Here is a 13,081-nt window from a genome sequence, read left to right as displayed (position 1 = left end):
ATCTCATCGACTGTATTCATTGCTGCCTCCAAGTCTCTGCCTCTCCAGCCTTTCCCAGTCTCTCTCTCTCACACACACACACACACACTGTCGGAAAGGGAACGGCCATGTTACAAGCTGACCGATGGGGGGAAGAGGCTTTGGGCCCTGTGCCATGACACTGGAGGCGGTGTTGCATTTTCGCGGCCCTTCTTTCCTTCCTCCCCCTCCCTTTCGGACACTCCATCTCAACTGAAAAGAACAAAGGAGAGTCCAGAGAAGATAAACGTAGGTCGCACACTGGCACAGACTGGCATTGGATTAGCCTGGCAGCAACTGACCTGAAATTGAACAAACCTTTTTTTCACCTTTCAATCTGTTCTCCGTATACTGCATTCTGTGTATCACTGCATCTCTTGTATGTCTCACTCTCTGATCTTTATGGGTTTTTTTTCTCTCCACCTCCCGATTCTTACCTAGCCTGCATCAAATCTTTTCATCACAATGTCTCCATTCTGTTCTGTTTGCACTGGGTTCTTTGGGTGGGTGTGCATGAGTCAATAACACCCTCTTTACTCTAACCTTAAGCTTACCTTGACCGTTTTGTCCTCCCTACACTCATTCCCACCACCCACTGTCTTCATTGGTTTACCTAAAATTTCTTTCATTATCGATCTCCCGGTCTCTGGCCATCCCTACCACCAATCATTTTTACTCCTCCTTCGGTACACTGTCACGCCTTCTGTAGCTCCCTCATTGCCTCCACCCTTATGTCTATGAATTCATTCCTATGCTTCCTCTTTTTTTGTGCCATTTCTCTCCCAGCCTCTAATGCCTTCCTTTTCCTGCACGGTTCTTTTTTCAATAGTCTCTTTACGTCCATCCCCTTTCCACACCCGTCTCTCCCTTCTTTCTGCCTTCTCTTTCTCCTTTGGCCATTTGTTCCACCCTGGATGTCTCCTGAATTGCAAATGATGTGCAGATGTGAACTCTCTAAATTGAAATTGGAGGTGCAAACTAATTGCAAAAGTGTACCCTTTTTATTATACCGATAATAACTGGTTTTACTCTGCCTGATATCCTGCTTTTCACTCGGTCAACAAAATGAAAAATAAAATAAAAAAGTCAGCTTTACTTTTAGGGCATGAACGTATTTTATTATTAAATTAATTTTTTTTTTTTTTTTTTTTAAAAACCTTCTTTGAAGCTTTACCCACGGCCAAACTATCTTAATGGTTTTCTATTACTCCTGGCCAGGAAGAGGTTAAACTGCAAAGCACGGCCAAGAACGTTGGTCATCACGAGTGCAGTAAGCTCAAGGTATCGGAACAGAACATATTTTTTGTTTGCAATTTGCAGGAGAGCTTGCTGCATGAGAATCAAATTAGATACTTTCATTAATGAAGGGAAAGTTCATAGACTGATCCGTGCATCACAATTTGCCAATTAACTGGCAAAGCACTTGGCAATCCCACACATGTTAGAGAAGCGGGAGCTATTGCATCTATGTCGTATTTCTGGCAGGAAAGGATATTTAGCATCCAAATTAGGCAACCTTCACTTCCATTTACTATGTAGGTTCACCTGCCACCAGCCCACTTGTTTTTTGTGCATTTGTAATTATCCAAAGTACATCAATAAAGGCTGACAAATAAATGGAAGCAGTTTTTTATTTTGTAGCAGACTGCATCATTGATACGTTTGAGAATGTAGAAGGCATGGAATACTTTCTCACAAGGAGCAATACTTTTCTAGCAGACTACAGCAAAGGTCTGTTTATAATAATAATAATAATAATAATTAATAATAACATAATAATAAAGGTCAGCAACATAACTGATAAAAAAAAAACACATTTTTTTTACGAGGGTTGTGATTTTCTAGTAGACTACAACAGAGGTAACTTTGGCAATATCACTCATGATTTGGGAACAGTAATTTTGCTTTTGTAACAGACTACAAAAATGTAGTTTGAAACAAGCATTTTTATAACAAGGCAATTGCTAGTGCAGTATTGGGTTGTGTTGCATGCATTATTTGATAAAAAAAAAATCTGCTTATACAGCAACATGAGTCTTTAAGCAAAGTAAATTGTACTGACTGTGTTATGAAATCAATCCGGCAGCTCGTTTTACTCTTTCTTTGATAATGCTTCTACTTTGTACAAGCACACTGATGGTTAACGTTGACACTACATTTCCCATGAATCATAGCCAGCCTATATTGAAACATAATTCACAAACATCTTTTATTGCTTTGCTTATCTATCACAATATTACGAGATGGCAACTTGAGATATCAGCGATGAAAGCAGGAACAACGTGAATTGTACAAGCAAGAGCCAATAAGACATTTTGTATGATAAACAAAAACCAAGGACTTGTCATTTTTTGGTTATCCGACACTTCGTTTATAGTCCCAAGTTTCAGGGCTCTCTCTTTCATACTTCTCACTGCCTGCATTCCAATACATATTGTAAGTCCATGAGTTGGTTACGGATTTTATTAAACACATGGAGAATCCTATTACATTGCACTCTTTCTTTAGTTCTCTCAGCAGAAAAGAAATATTAGAAAATCAGTAGACAAAAAAAAAATTTAAAAAATCATGTTATATCAGAACAACTACATTCACAAGGTAACAAATAAACCAAATCAGAATAACTCCAATCCTATAAAAGGGAAGGACCAATGCATCCATTTCCTCTTTCTTTGCTGCTCAGTAAAAGAAGAACTATAGGGACAGCTATGTATTTCCTACCCTATAGTGTTAAAACCACCATCTAGCCCCTCTGTCCTCCCTTAATATAGTAAAATCTGAATTTTGTTCAAGTCTGCAGCTGCTGGCTCTGCCCCTGATCTGCTTGCTTGACAGACATCAGCAGAAGTGTTGTTCTGAGCCAATCACAATGCTTTTACATATCAAGGAGGCAGATCGGGGCAGAGCCAGCACAAGCCAAACACAGCCCTGGCCAGTCAGCAACTCCTCATAGAGATTATTGAATCAATGCAGCTCTGAGGAAAGTGTCTCCATGCAGAGGGTGGAGATACTGAATGGCAGGAAGCATATCTAGTAGCCATCTAAAGAGTGGCCAGTGGAGGTATCCCTAGGCTGTAATGTAAACTTTTACTGAAAACACAGTGTTTGCTGCAAAAAGCCTTAAGAGAATGATTATACTCACCAGAACAAATACAATAAGCTGTAGTTCTGTTCACTATAGTGTCACTTTAAGTATAGAACTTTGGTCTCATGGTTTCCAACTGGAGACCACCAATATCTCTATTTTTATATTGCATGCTATTTTATATTTGTACATTGCTTTAAGTATTACCTTGTATGTTTTAATTGTGGTTTAGGTTTCCTGTACTGTGCCTGGTGTTGTCTTCCTCAACTAAGGCCCCACCAGGTACTGGGCTTCAGTGGGGGTCTTAGTTACCCTTCTACTGCACACCTCACGCTCTGTTTCCTGGACATTCTTCTGAACCGCTCTGTATTCTCATTCGGTCTTTCCGAGGCCAGTGCACATGCATGATCCCTTATCATAGCTCTCTGGCGGCCATATTTTTGGTGGCTGTGTGTATGCCGGTAGCCATTTTGAAGGCTCCCGCGCTGCCCTCACAGCAGCCATTTTGCCGGCCATTTAGACTGTTTTTACTAACCTGCCCCCAATAAAACTTTCTGCCATTGGTACGATTCCTTGCTTGATCAGTTCCAGCTGTTTTTTGTTTGTTTTAGGAGTGTGTTTGTATTTTCTTCCCTGTAACTCCGGGTTTTACAGTCTCTCTCTATTCGGTTTCTTTAGGATTCTTTGAGTTAAAGGGACACTCCAGTGCCAGGAAAACAATCCGTTTTCCTGGCACTGCAGGTCCCCTCTCCCTTCCACCTCCCAATCCCCGGTTGCTAAAGGGGTGAAAACCCCTTCAGTCACTTACCTGAGACCCCCGCCGATGTCCCTCTGCGGTGGTTTCGGGTCGCCACCGCTCCTCCTCTTCATTACGTCGGCCGGTGGGCGAGACTGATCCCGCCCGCTCGCTGCGGAAACCTAATGCGCATGTGCGGCGGAATTCATTAGAGCTCTCCATAGGAAAGCATTGAAAATGCTTTTCAATGCTTTCCTATGGGGAATTGAGCGACGCTGGAGGTCCTCACACAGCGTGAGGACGTCCAGCGACGCTATAGCTTTCTGTGCTATGGACCATCTAGTAGACAGCCACTAGAGGTGGAGTTAGGGTAGTGGGAGTTGGCACCCAGACCACTCCAATGGGCAGAAGTGGTCTGGGTGCCTGGAGTGTCCCTTTAATTAACCCTTGTCCCTTTTGGGCTAGTGTCATAGGGTTCGCCCTCTGGTATCTGTAATTGCTTGTTATTTGCTTCATTTTACCTATGACTGCTGTGGTAATATGAAGTCAGATCAGGAGATGGTACTGCCCCAGAGATTTCCTTAAGATTTCCCCTGCGGCCTCTGGGGATAAGGTTGGTTTTCCAGGCTCAGATGATTTGCAAGCCATGCTGAACTCTTCTATGTCCAGTCTATGCCATGGCAGTCATGTCTAATTCCCTTTTCATACCTTCACACAGGCCTTTTACAAGTCCAGTGGTCAATTCCTCCAGCTTTTCAATCTGCCATACTACTTCCTAATCCTAGAACGTAATCTACAGCCGCAAAGCGCTGTCCATGTCAAAATAAGGTCTGATGTCATTGATGGTGCGCAATTGCAACCACCGGGCAAAATTGGCTAAACTTGCGAAGGGATACCATGAGGCAAAGTAAGGACTAACTTGTCTTATGGTAAAGCCTGAAGTTGACAAAAGGCAGAGCTCCACTGTCAACTTTTGTCCAATCCCAGGAACAGTCACAATTGATGTCTGTGGCATTTAGGCTTTGTCTATGGAGGGTCCTGCGGTATCCTCCATATACCTCAGTGTTGTACTCTCGTGCATGTGCGAGAGAACAGCACTGACGTGGCCTTTGGCGACTGAAGTGCTGGAATCGGAGGAGGACCTGCAGCATGAATACGTAAAATTCACCTTCCCAGCACTCCACAACCACCGGACCCACGTCCGATCTGTCTGTTTCTGGAGTCTTTGCTAAATATGCAGAGACCACTGAAATTGACAGATCCGCTTCAAGATGTAATTTTTCTCTTATAAGTTTGGGAGTTTACAGCAGATTTACAAACTTCCATAAGCATGGTATTTAGCATTTTTCTTTTGTGACAATATCACACTTCTATATTTTTAATTTCTTTCTGGAATGATTTTTCTCAGAGGAATTTAGACGACATAATATATGGTATCAAATACCAATCCGCTTCCCAATATTTCTGCAATGGATGGGAAGTAACAATGCTGTAGTCACAAATGATATATGGTAACAAAGAATAAAGGAGGTGGAGTATCTCCAAGCTTTCGTCAGTAGCTGAATGATGCAGGGAGATGAAACATGGAGAGATCCAGTATTGCTTGAATATGGGTGGGGGAGTGAGGCCAAAAAAGATTTTACAAAAATTGTACTTTTATCCCAAGACATGAGAGCGAGATGGCTAAGAATGGTAGGGTCTGTGACATTAAAGGATCACTATAGGGTCAGGAACACAACCATGTATTCCTGACCCTATAGTGCTTAACCCACCATTTACGTGGCTTGCAATCTCTTAGCCCCCCTATAAAAAAAAGTTTAAAACCTGCCTTGTTTCCAGCGCTCCAGCGCTCCTTTGTGACATCAAAATTGGACGATTTTTAGCCAATCCAATGCTTTGCCATAGGCAGAGTGTGCTTTTAGCTTTACAATGACGGCTGGGATGTTTTTATTTATTATTATTTTTTTTTATTATTGTCCTTTAGGAGTCTGTTTTTTTGACTAATTTAATATTGTTACCAAATTATTATTTTAACAAGTCATGTTTCACATCTACTCACAATCCATTGTACAGCGCTGCAGAATTTGTTGGCGCTATATAAATAATAATAATAATTCAAAAACAGACTGAAAGCTCCAATGTCACAAACTGATAAATGGGCATGGAACAAATCACATACAGGAGATATAGAAATCGGTTTAGGTTTCCTACCATTGCTAATGAGTAAATTGAAAAAACAGGTTTTGATTAACACCTTACTTACATGCTATTTTAGATTTGAAGGCAGTCGTTTACCCTCAAAGGCCGCTTAATGATTCATTTACCGACTCTTCCCAGTTTACAGGTTGCTGCTTAGAGCTCATTCGTCTGGGAACTGATTTACTTAATTAGCAGCTTAAAGGAGAACCTATGGGTGTGAAAGAAAAACGGGTTCTCAGTCTATGCCCGCTTCCCATGAGATGAAATAATGTGATATAATAATGCCGTTTTTTTTTTTTTGTAACATGGGGACGTTATTTCCCAAGTACAAATCTGACCACATTTCCCAATTAGGGGTTGCTTTAAAATGGCAATTTTGACTACAACAGATGTCAATTCAACCCTACCCTATGATTTTTCTGCATGAGTGGGAAGTCTGGTTAAACTACATTTAGCTCATCGGTTTCTGCAATACCGCTTATAAATAGCCAGTAATAGCTTCATACAATAGTGGAGAATACCATGCTGGGAGAAGTTCACATTGAGGATTTTTTTTTCAGTCAACCGTAAAATGTATTGAGTAATTTAGGCAAATAAGGTTGTACATTTTGTCCCCCATTTGCGACTTTTTTGCTCTAGATTTTGCAATTCCCTTGTCAACTGTGTATCAAATTTTTGTAACAGCTCATTGAAGTGGTCTGGGTGCAGTGCCCCAGGTCCCTTAACCCTGCAGTGGCAAGTATTGCAGTTTAAATTACCTTTGAGGGTTAACTTCAGCCCTAGTGACCGTTTACGAGATAGCCACTAGAGGGACTTCCAGGTCGTTGGGTGACTTTTGGTCAGCTAACTGATGCAGGAAGTGCCCACGCTATGCATGAGGATACCCTATGTCATAAGACATCGGAGTGGAATCAGGTAAGTGGCAGAAGGTTTTTTTTAACCCCTGCTGCACCACAGGGGGGTAGGGAGGTTGGCTGCTACAGAGGAGGGCACTATAGGGAGCTATGGTCCCAGGAAAATAACTGTTTTCCTGGCACTATAGATTCCCTTTAAGTGGTGCAAAGAGCCTTAAACTTGCAGGCATCCCAACAGTCCTGATTTCAGGAGGACAGTCCACTATTTTTGTGTCCTATGCCGAAATTCTGCAGAATTGTCCCCAGAAAGCATAATGCAAACAGATCATTAGATGTGCTCACACTACACTCAGGGCACAAGCACCATGCAGCGAGGCCTGAAACAATCGCTCTGGAGCATCAACAGGAAGAGCCAACGTCATTGCTGAGCTTTTGCGCATGTGTGAGAGAACAGCATCGTGGTCTATGGAGAATACCACTAGACTGCTGGGGTTAGTGACAGCTGGGGACACTACTCCTCCAAGTGTCCTGAAGTGTCAGGCGTAGGAAATATACAGAGAAAAAGTAGCTTCTAATTTGTCTCCATATATCAACTGACTAGGTTAGAATTTCATTCCACCGCAGTGAATACGAGTATTTCATAAAGATTACATTTTTTTGAAATACTAATTTTTGGGAGTTAGGGATTGGACAGTGCTGCTTTAACAGACAATATATTGGCTGCCTAGAGCATTGGTAACATAACTGGGAAAACCAGATTTGATATTCAGTCCAACAAACTCACCAGTAAGTGCCCATGTGCATGTACGATTTATATATGCCTTCCTCAAAAAAAAATAAAAAAAATCTCCAGTGCAAAGTCTCCCTTGGTGCTGCCGCAACCCCATTGTCGGGTTGAGTCATCCCTAACAGAGGAGCACTGGGGACCTTAGGCACATGCGCGGCGCTTGCTCCAATGCACTTAAGATCCTGCCATACAGTATCTCTATGGCCGTCCGTGATGGCACTGCGCCTATGCATGTGACGTCATGGTATTCAAACCGGGAAGTAAGATTCCTGGCTCTCAAATCCAGAGGGCTTAAAAAATTTGAAGCCTCACTTCCAAGTCCTCTAAATAGTGAAATAAAGGATTTTGGGGGTGTGGGCCAGGTGAGGACTGCAAGCATAATTCAATACAATTAAGTTTCTCAAGTGCGTACAGTCTACCTTAAAAAATGCAGACTTTCAAAATAGGGGATGCTTGTGAGGTTCTCTGCACTCTCAAACCTAATTACTAAACCTAACCAATTTAGAAACAGCATTGTCCTATAAAGCAAAGCTTTATAAAACTTACTTCATGATAAATACAAGCACTCCCCCAGGAATATACTACACTAGAGTACTCACCTGTGACGCGTATGAAAATCTAGGAGAGGGGTATAGAATTCTGCTCAGTTGCTAAAGTTAAAGTTTCCTTCCTGAGTCTAGTAACTTACTCTTTCGGTTGGATAACCTTGTTGATAATTTTTCCAGACCTGTACTAAATGTGGGCAGTGATAAAATGTTATAAATCCAGAGGCACTGTATCCCTTAGCAAGTTATCACATTACCATTTATCCGTGAATGTCGTCTTTGATAGCGATCAGACTCTTCCTGCGTTAACCATCAACTGGTCTCTGCTTCAGAGCAGCCAATCCTCGCTCAACCAAAGACGACCTAATCCTTTTCAGGTTTAGAGTTACAGTGTGGTCACCTGTTCTGCGTCCCTTTTCTGATATAGTTTCTTCTATGTAGGGCACTCTCTAAGCTCATAAATCTATAGTGGTTTTTCAAGGTCTTACAGTCATACTCTACCTTATGCAACCCACTTTACCTTCACCAAGAAAATGACATGTGGACCAGGTAGACATACATTATTCGGAACCTACCTGAGCCCTCCTGGGATGTTACTTCTAATTACTATGCTTTAAGGTAATCTAATGTTTTGATGGGGATGGTTGTAGACTTGATCATTTAAATTTGTCTGAACCGCGATTTGAATGAAAATTGGCAGACTCAACCATTCGTCCGAATTCCCTAACCGCATAGTAGAAGTATGAACTAATGAATGAATTATATGACGCATGAAATTCTTCCACAAGCTATTCGTTCATTAGGATGAATTCACATAATTGGTATCCTTACTAGGGAATCACCAGTTTATTAGTTAGAGCTGATAGTCAGCATTTTACCGATAATTGGTATAGACCTTGTGATTTACCGATATTACCTATCACCACACGCTGCCTTCTTCATCCAAAAAAAACACTAGCCACCAGCCAATGAAGCGCCAGGTTGTGACCTCACATCACTCCTTTCTGTGAGTCCCCGCACACGTGGCTCAGCAACCACACTATCAGTAACAGCACTGTACATGCTGGCTGCCTGAGAATGATAAGAACGTGATTGCTGTCACCATGTTTAGTTAATGCCAGATTTGTGTACAAATTGTATTACTTTTTGAAAACAACAGATGTACAAAATATCGGCACCAGTCATCGTCGTTGACCTGAAAGGCGACCGATAATCTGTATGGGATTCGGCTCTGGAAAAATGATTTCAGGAGATCCCTAACCCTTATGTGGGTTTTTTGTTCTGTCCTTCTCCCTGGTACTTTGATAGAGGGATCTTGGCATGAGATATTTTATTGCCTCGCTCTTTTATGAAGTGTGTACATCTGTCCATGTACACAAATCAGCAGACTTGATAGTACACATTATTTGTACCTCATGTGGTTTGGTGGATATTTTAAAAGTGTTGCTTATGTAAGATAATCATATTTAAGGGTGCCAAATTAGGGAACTGTTGTGTTTAGTAGCTAGCTTCCTTATTTGGTAACCTTAAATATGTAAATCCCATATAAGGGTACCAAATTACTATTTAGCAAAATATCTGAAAGATGAAGAAAGGGCTTGTGCAATCTGATTTGTCTGAATCATAAAATGAACTGAAAATATTGGACCAAATCTTGTCTGAACTGGATCAATGGACGTAAAGAGGTTTGGACAAACCAAAATACATTTTTCGTACAAACCAAAGTTTTCTGCCATGCTCAAGGCCATAGGGTTTTAGAACATTCAGAGAGTGCATAGTCCTTGGGTATTATGATTTCATAAATAGTAACAGATTCTTTAATTCAGACAGAATAACCGCGGTTCAGAAGTTCTGATCTTTGAATAAAAATGGTGGTTTTACCATTTTCAACACAAATTGTATAATATTAATGTTAATAGAGTTCTTGCTTGTATGTTTATCTGTTTTTGTTGTTGTTGTTTTTTTTTAGATATTGCACATGTTTTACCCTGATAAATCTCCCCATGTGCTTAAATCAATATCTTGCCTTTCTTTAAGGCAATGTAACTTTTTGAATTATCCTCCCCTTGAAGTTTTTTTGCAGCCCTGTTAATTCTTTACCGAATTACTTGCATTACAATACATTTGCTATCAATAACACCAACTTAAACTGTGAATTCTTTCAGAGTGCATATTGTTTCCAACATTAAGGGATAATTGTATGCCATCTACACTGTCAAATTGTGCCCCAAGTCTGGTAATTGGGTAAAGCTAGGAATGAGACCCTCCTTCACACCATAACTAATATACCTGACCTCTTCCTGTTCTTTTATCAGGGACTGGGGGGTTTACAGAACCCTATACTACACCGATTCCTTGACTAAACAGATTGGCCCTAAGTATATCTCTATATATCTTTAGTATATCTAAGTATATCTTCAGTATTAAATATTTCTAGCCAGCAATGTGCTGAGCTGAATTTTAGATTTTACAAATTTGCTATATATTTGTAAAGATTGTTTTCACTTTTTGTAATAAACATTGAATTTTATTCTTGAGCCACCTTGACGTCGTCGCATTCATTCCCGCTTCCTTTTGTTTGACCCTGGATTGATCTGTTTTATTCCTAAATTGACAAACTTTGTTTTTAAATGTTCAGTTCATACAGAAATGAACTAGATTCACGTTAAAGTGGTGTTTCATCATCACTTCCAAAAGTGTTTGCATTTCGGTCCTGTGGATGTGTTACGGTGAGCGTGCTTACAGCATACAACACATCACTCAAGTGCACAGTATGCAATAGAATTATGAGCACGCAGTCGGTGTGTTGGCAAGCATGTAAAACTATTCAATAAAAAAAACCAAAAAGCTTGCATTTTCTATTTTTAGAAACAAATAAGAATGATTTTAAAACATGCTATTCACGATGCCTTTTTATGAGACACTAGCTATAAAGAATTAAAGACAGGGCTACAAAAACAATATAGATTTTAGACGATAAAGGGTGGCACAGACGGGAATCCTGCCCTTAACGCAGGTCCTTGTTGCTATGGGAGCTGATTTATACTGAGCCACTCAACAGTATATTGGGCACATGCCCAGATATCTCTCTTCCTTTGTGTCTGCCTCCTTCTTTCGCTCTTACACTTCCTCACCCTCCCTCCCTCGCCTGTCTGTCTAGTCTCTTGTGTTCCTCACACCTCTTTTTCTACAATTTCTCACACCTTTGTGTCTCACACTACACACACACTCTCTCTCTCCCCCTGTCTTGAGCCTTCTTTCAGAAGGTCTTTTTTTTTTTTTTTTGGTAACAATAATATTCAGCCTGTTCTTCATTTTTTTTTTTTTCTGCACATTTTCCTTTTGCTGCAGGTATATAGAACGTTCATACGTTCTCGGTTGGTCTTAAGACTGCAAGGTTTGTCTCTTAAATGTCTATTTTTTTGCACTCTGTCGCTCCCCCCATACCTTTTCTACTTACATTTTATTCACCCCTCCATTACTGTCTGTCTCTTCTGTTTCCCTCCCCCCTTCTCATTAATTCATAACACGCAGCACTGCGTCTCATGCCAGGATACCAGGCTGGCGCCCGCAATGATTTTCAGCATGCGTGGTGCCACAGAGACATGGCTTTTCCAGTGCACCCAGTGGAATTTACTAGAATAAAACACGTATTTGCATGCGGATATTTTTTATGTCTAAGGTGCATATCTGCAAAGACTCTTTTAGAATGACTCCTACCATTGCATGACTCCCTGAAATCTGGATTTAATCAGGTTTCATTGTTATCTCATACCTTGTCACACACTGTTGGCTCTTTTCCACGCCAGAGAGGCTTCCATGATTGCATATTTTCCTTTCCTTCCCTACAATTTTATTTTCACTCGGACAGACATAGCTATCTCCCCATGACCTGTTTTCATTTTCCAGCCACACCTCATCCTCAATACCGAAGCATTAATGCTCCACAAACCAAATGTTCTAGGGCCAAGCCTTTGTTCGACTCAAAAATATACAAATAGTTGTGGTTCACCCTGCAAACGGGCTGCTGGGACGTTCCAACTGTTCGTTACTGGTGGCTTGTTGTATAAAAATATTTACTTTAAGGAATTTTAGAATTAATCTGTCCGGGAATTTGTGTCACTTCAATATGCTTAAAGAGATGATCGACTCAGCAAATACGATGGGTGGGTCTGATTGACCCAGAAAGTAACTAGTTAGGCATGAAATAACTGTAGCGACTACCAAATTCTAGCCAGTGCTAGACTTAGCTACTAGTCGATGCACAAGTCGTGACCTCTAAATGTCCAACCTGAAAGAACCGCCACTCCAAATAAATGAACAAATAATAATTCTGATTAAATCATTTAAAGAAAAACAAAAAACTATGCATTAGGCCCATACCCTGCAACGGTGCATCTCCGCTCTTATTTTAAAGCAGATGTTTAGCACCTGACGTTCTAATGTGTTGGCGTTTTCAAAGAATCTACTGAGACCTCCATTAAGGCTTGAAAGAAAATGTTGTTTTATTATATTTATAGTTCATTTGCATGCCCTTGAGTAGGTCTTTCTAAACATTATAAACCACAGGAGAGTGAGTTAAAGCAACACATCTTCTGCAGAATAAAAAAAAAACAAAAAAAAACACACACTTTTGGACTTCCCAGAATTTACTTATATGTTTTCTTATATATGAAACAAAATTCTGTGTTCTAATGTGTATAAAAACCCTCAAATTATCATTTAAAGCACTTTATATGATACCAATACATTCATATAAATTTGTATCACATTACAACAATTCACTAAGCGCTCCACCATAACCTACACATTTTTGTACACACCCATAATAATTATAAATTATGGCTTAATCAAAAG

The sequence above is a fragment of the Pelobates fuscus genome, chromosome 11 (assembly GCF_036172605.1).
Source record: "Pelobates fuscus isolate aPelFus1 chromosome 11, aPelFus1.pri, whole genome shotgun sequence".
Lineage (NCBI taxonomy): Eukaryota > Metazoa > Chordata > Amphibia > Anura > Pelobatidae > Pelobates > Pelobates fuscus.
Note: the sequence above shows the minus strand (reverse complement) of the source record.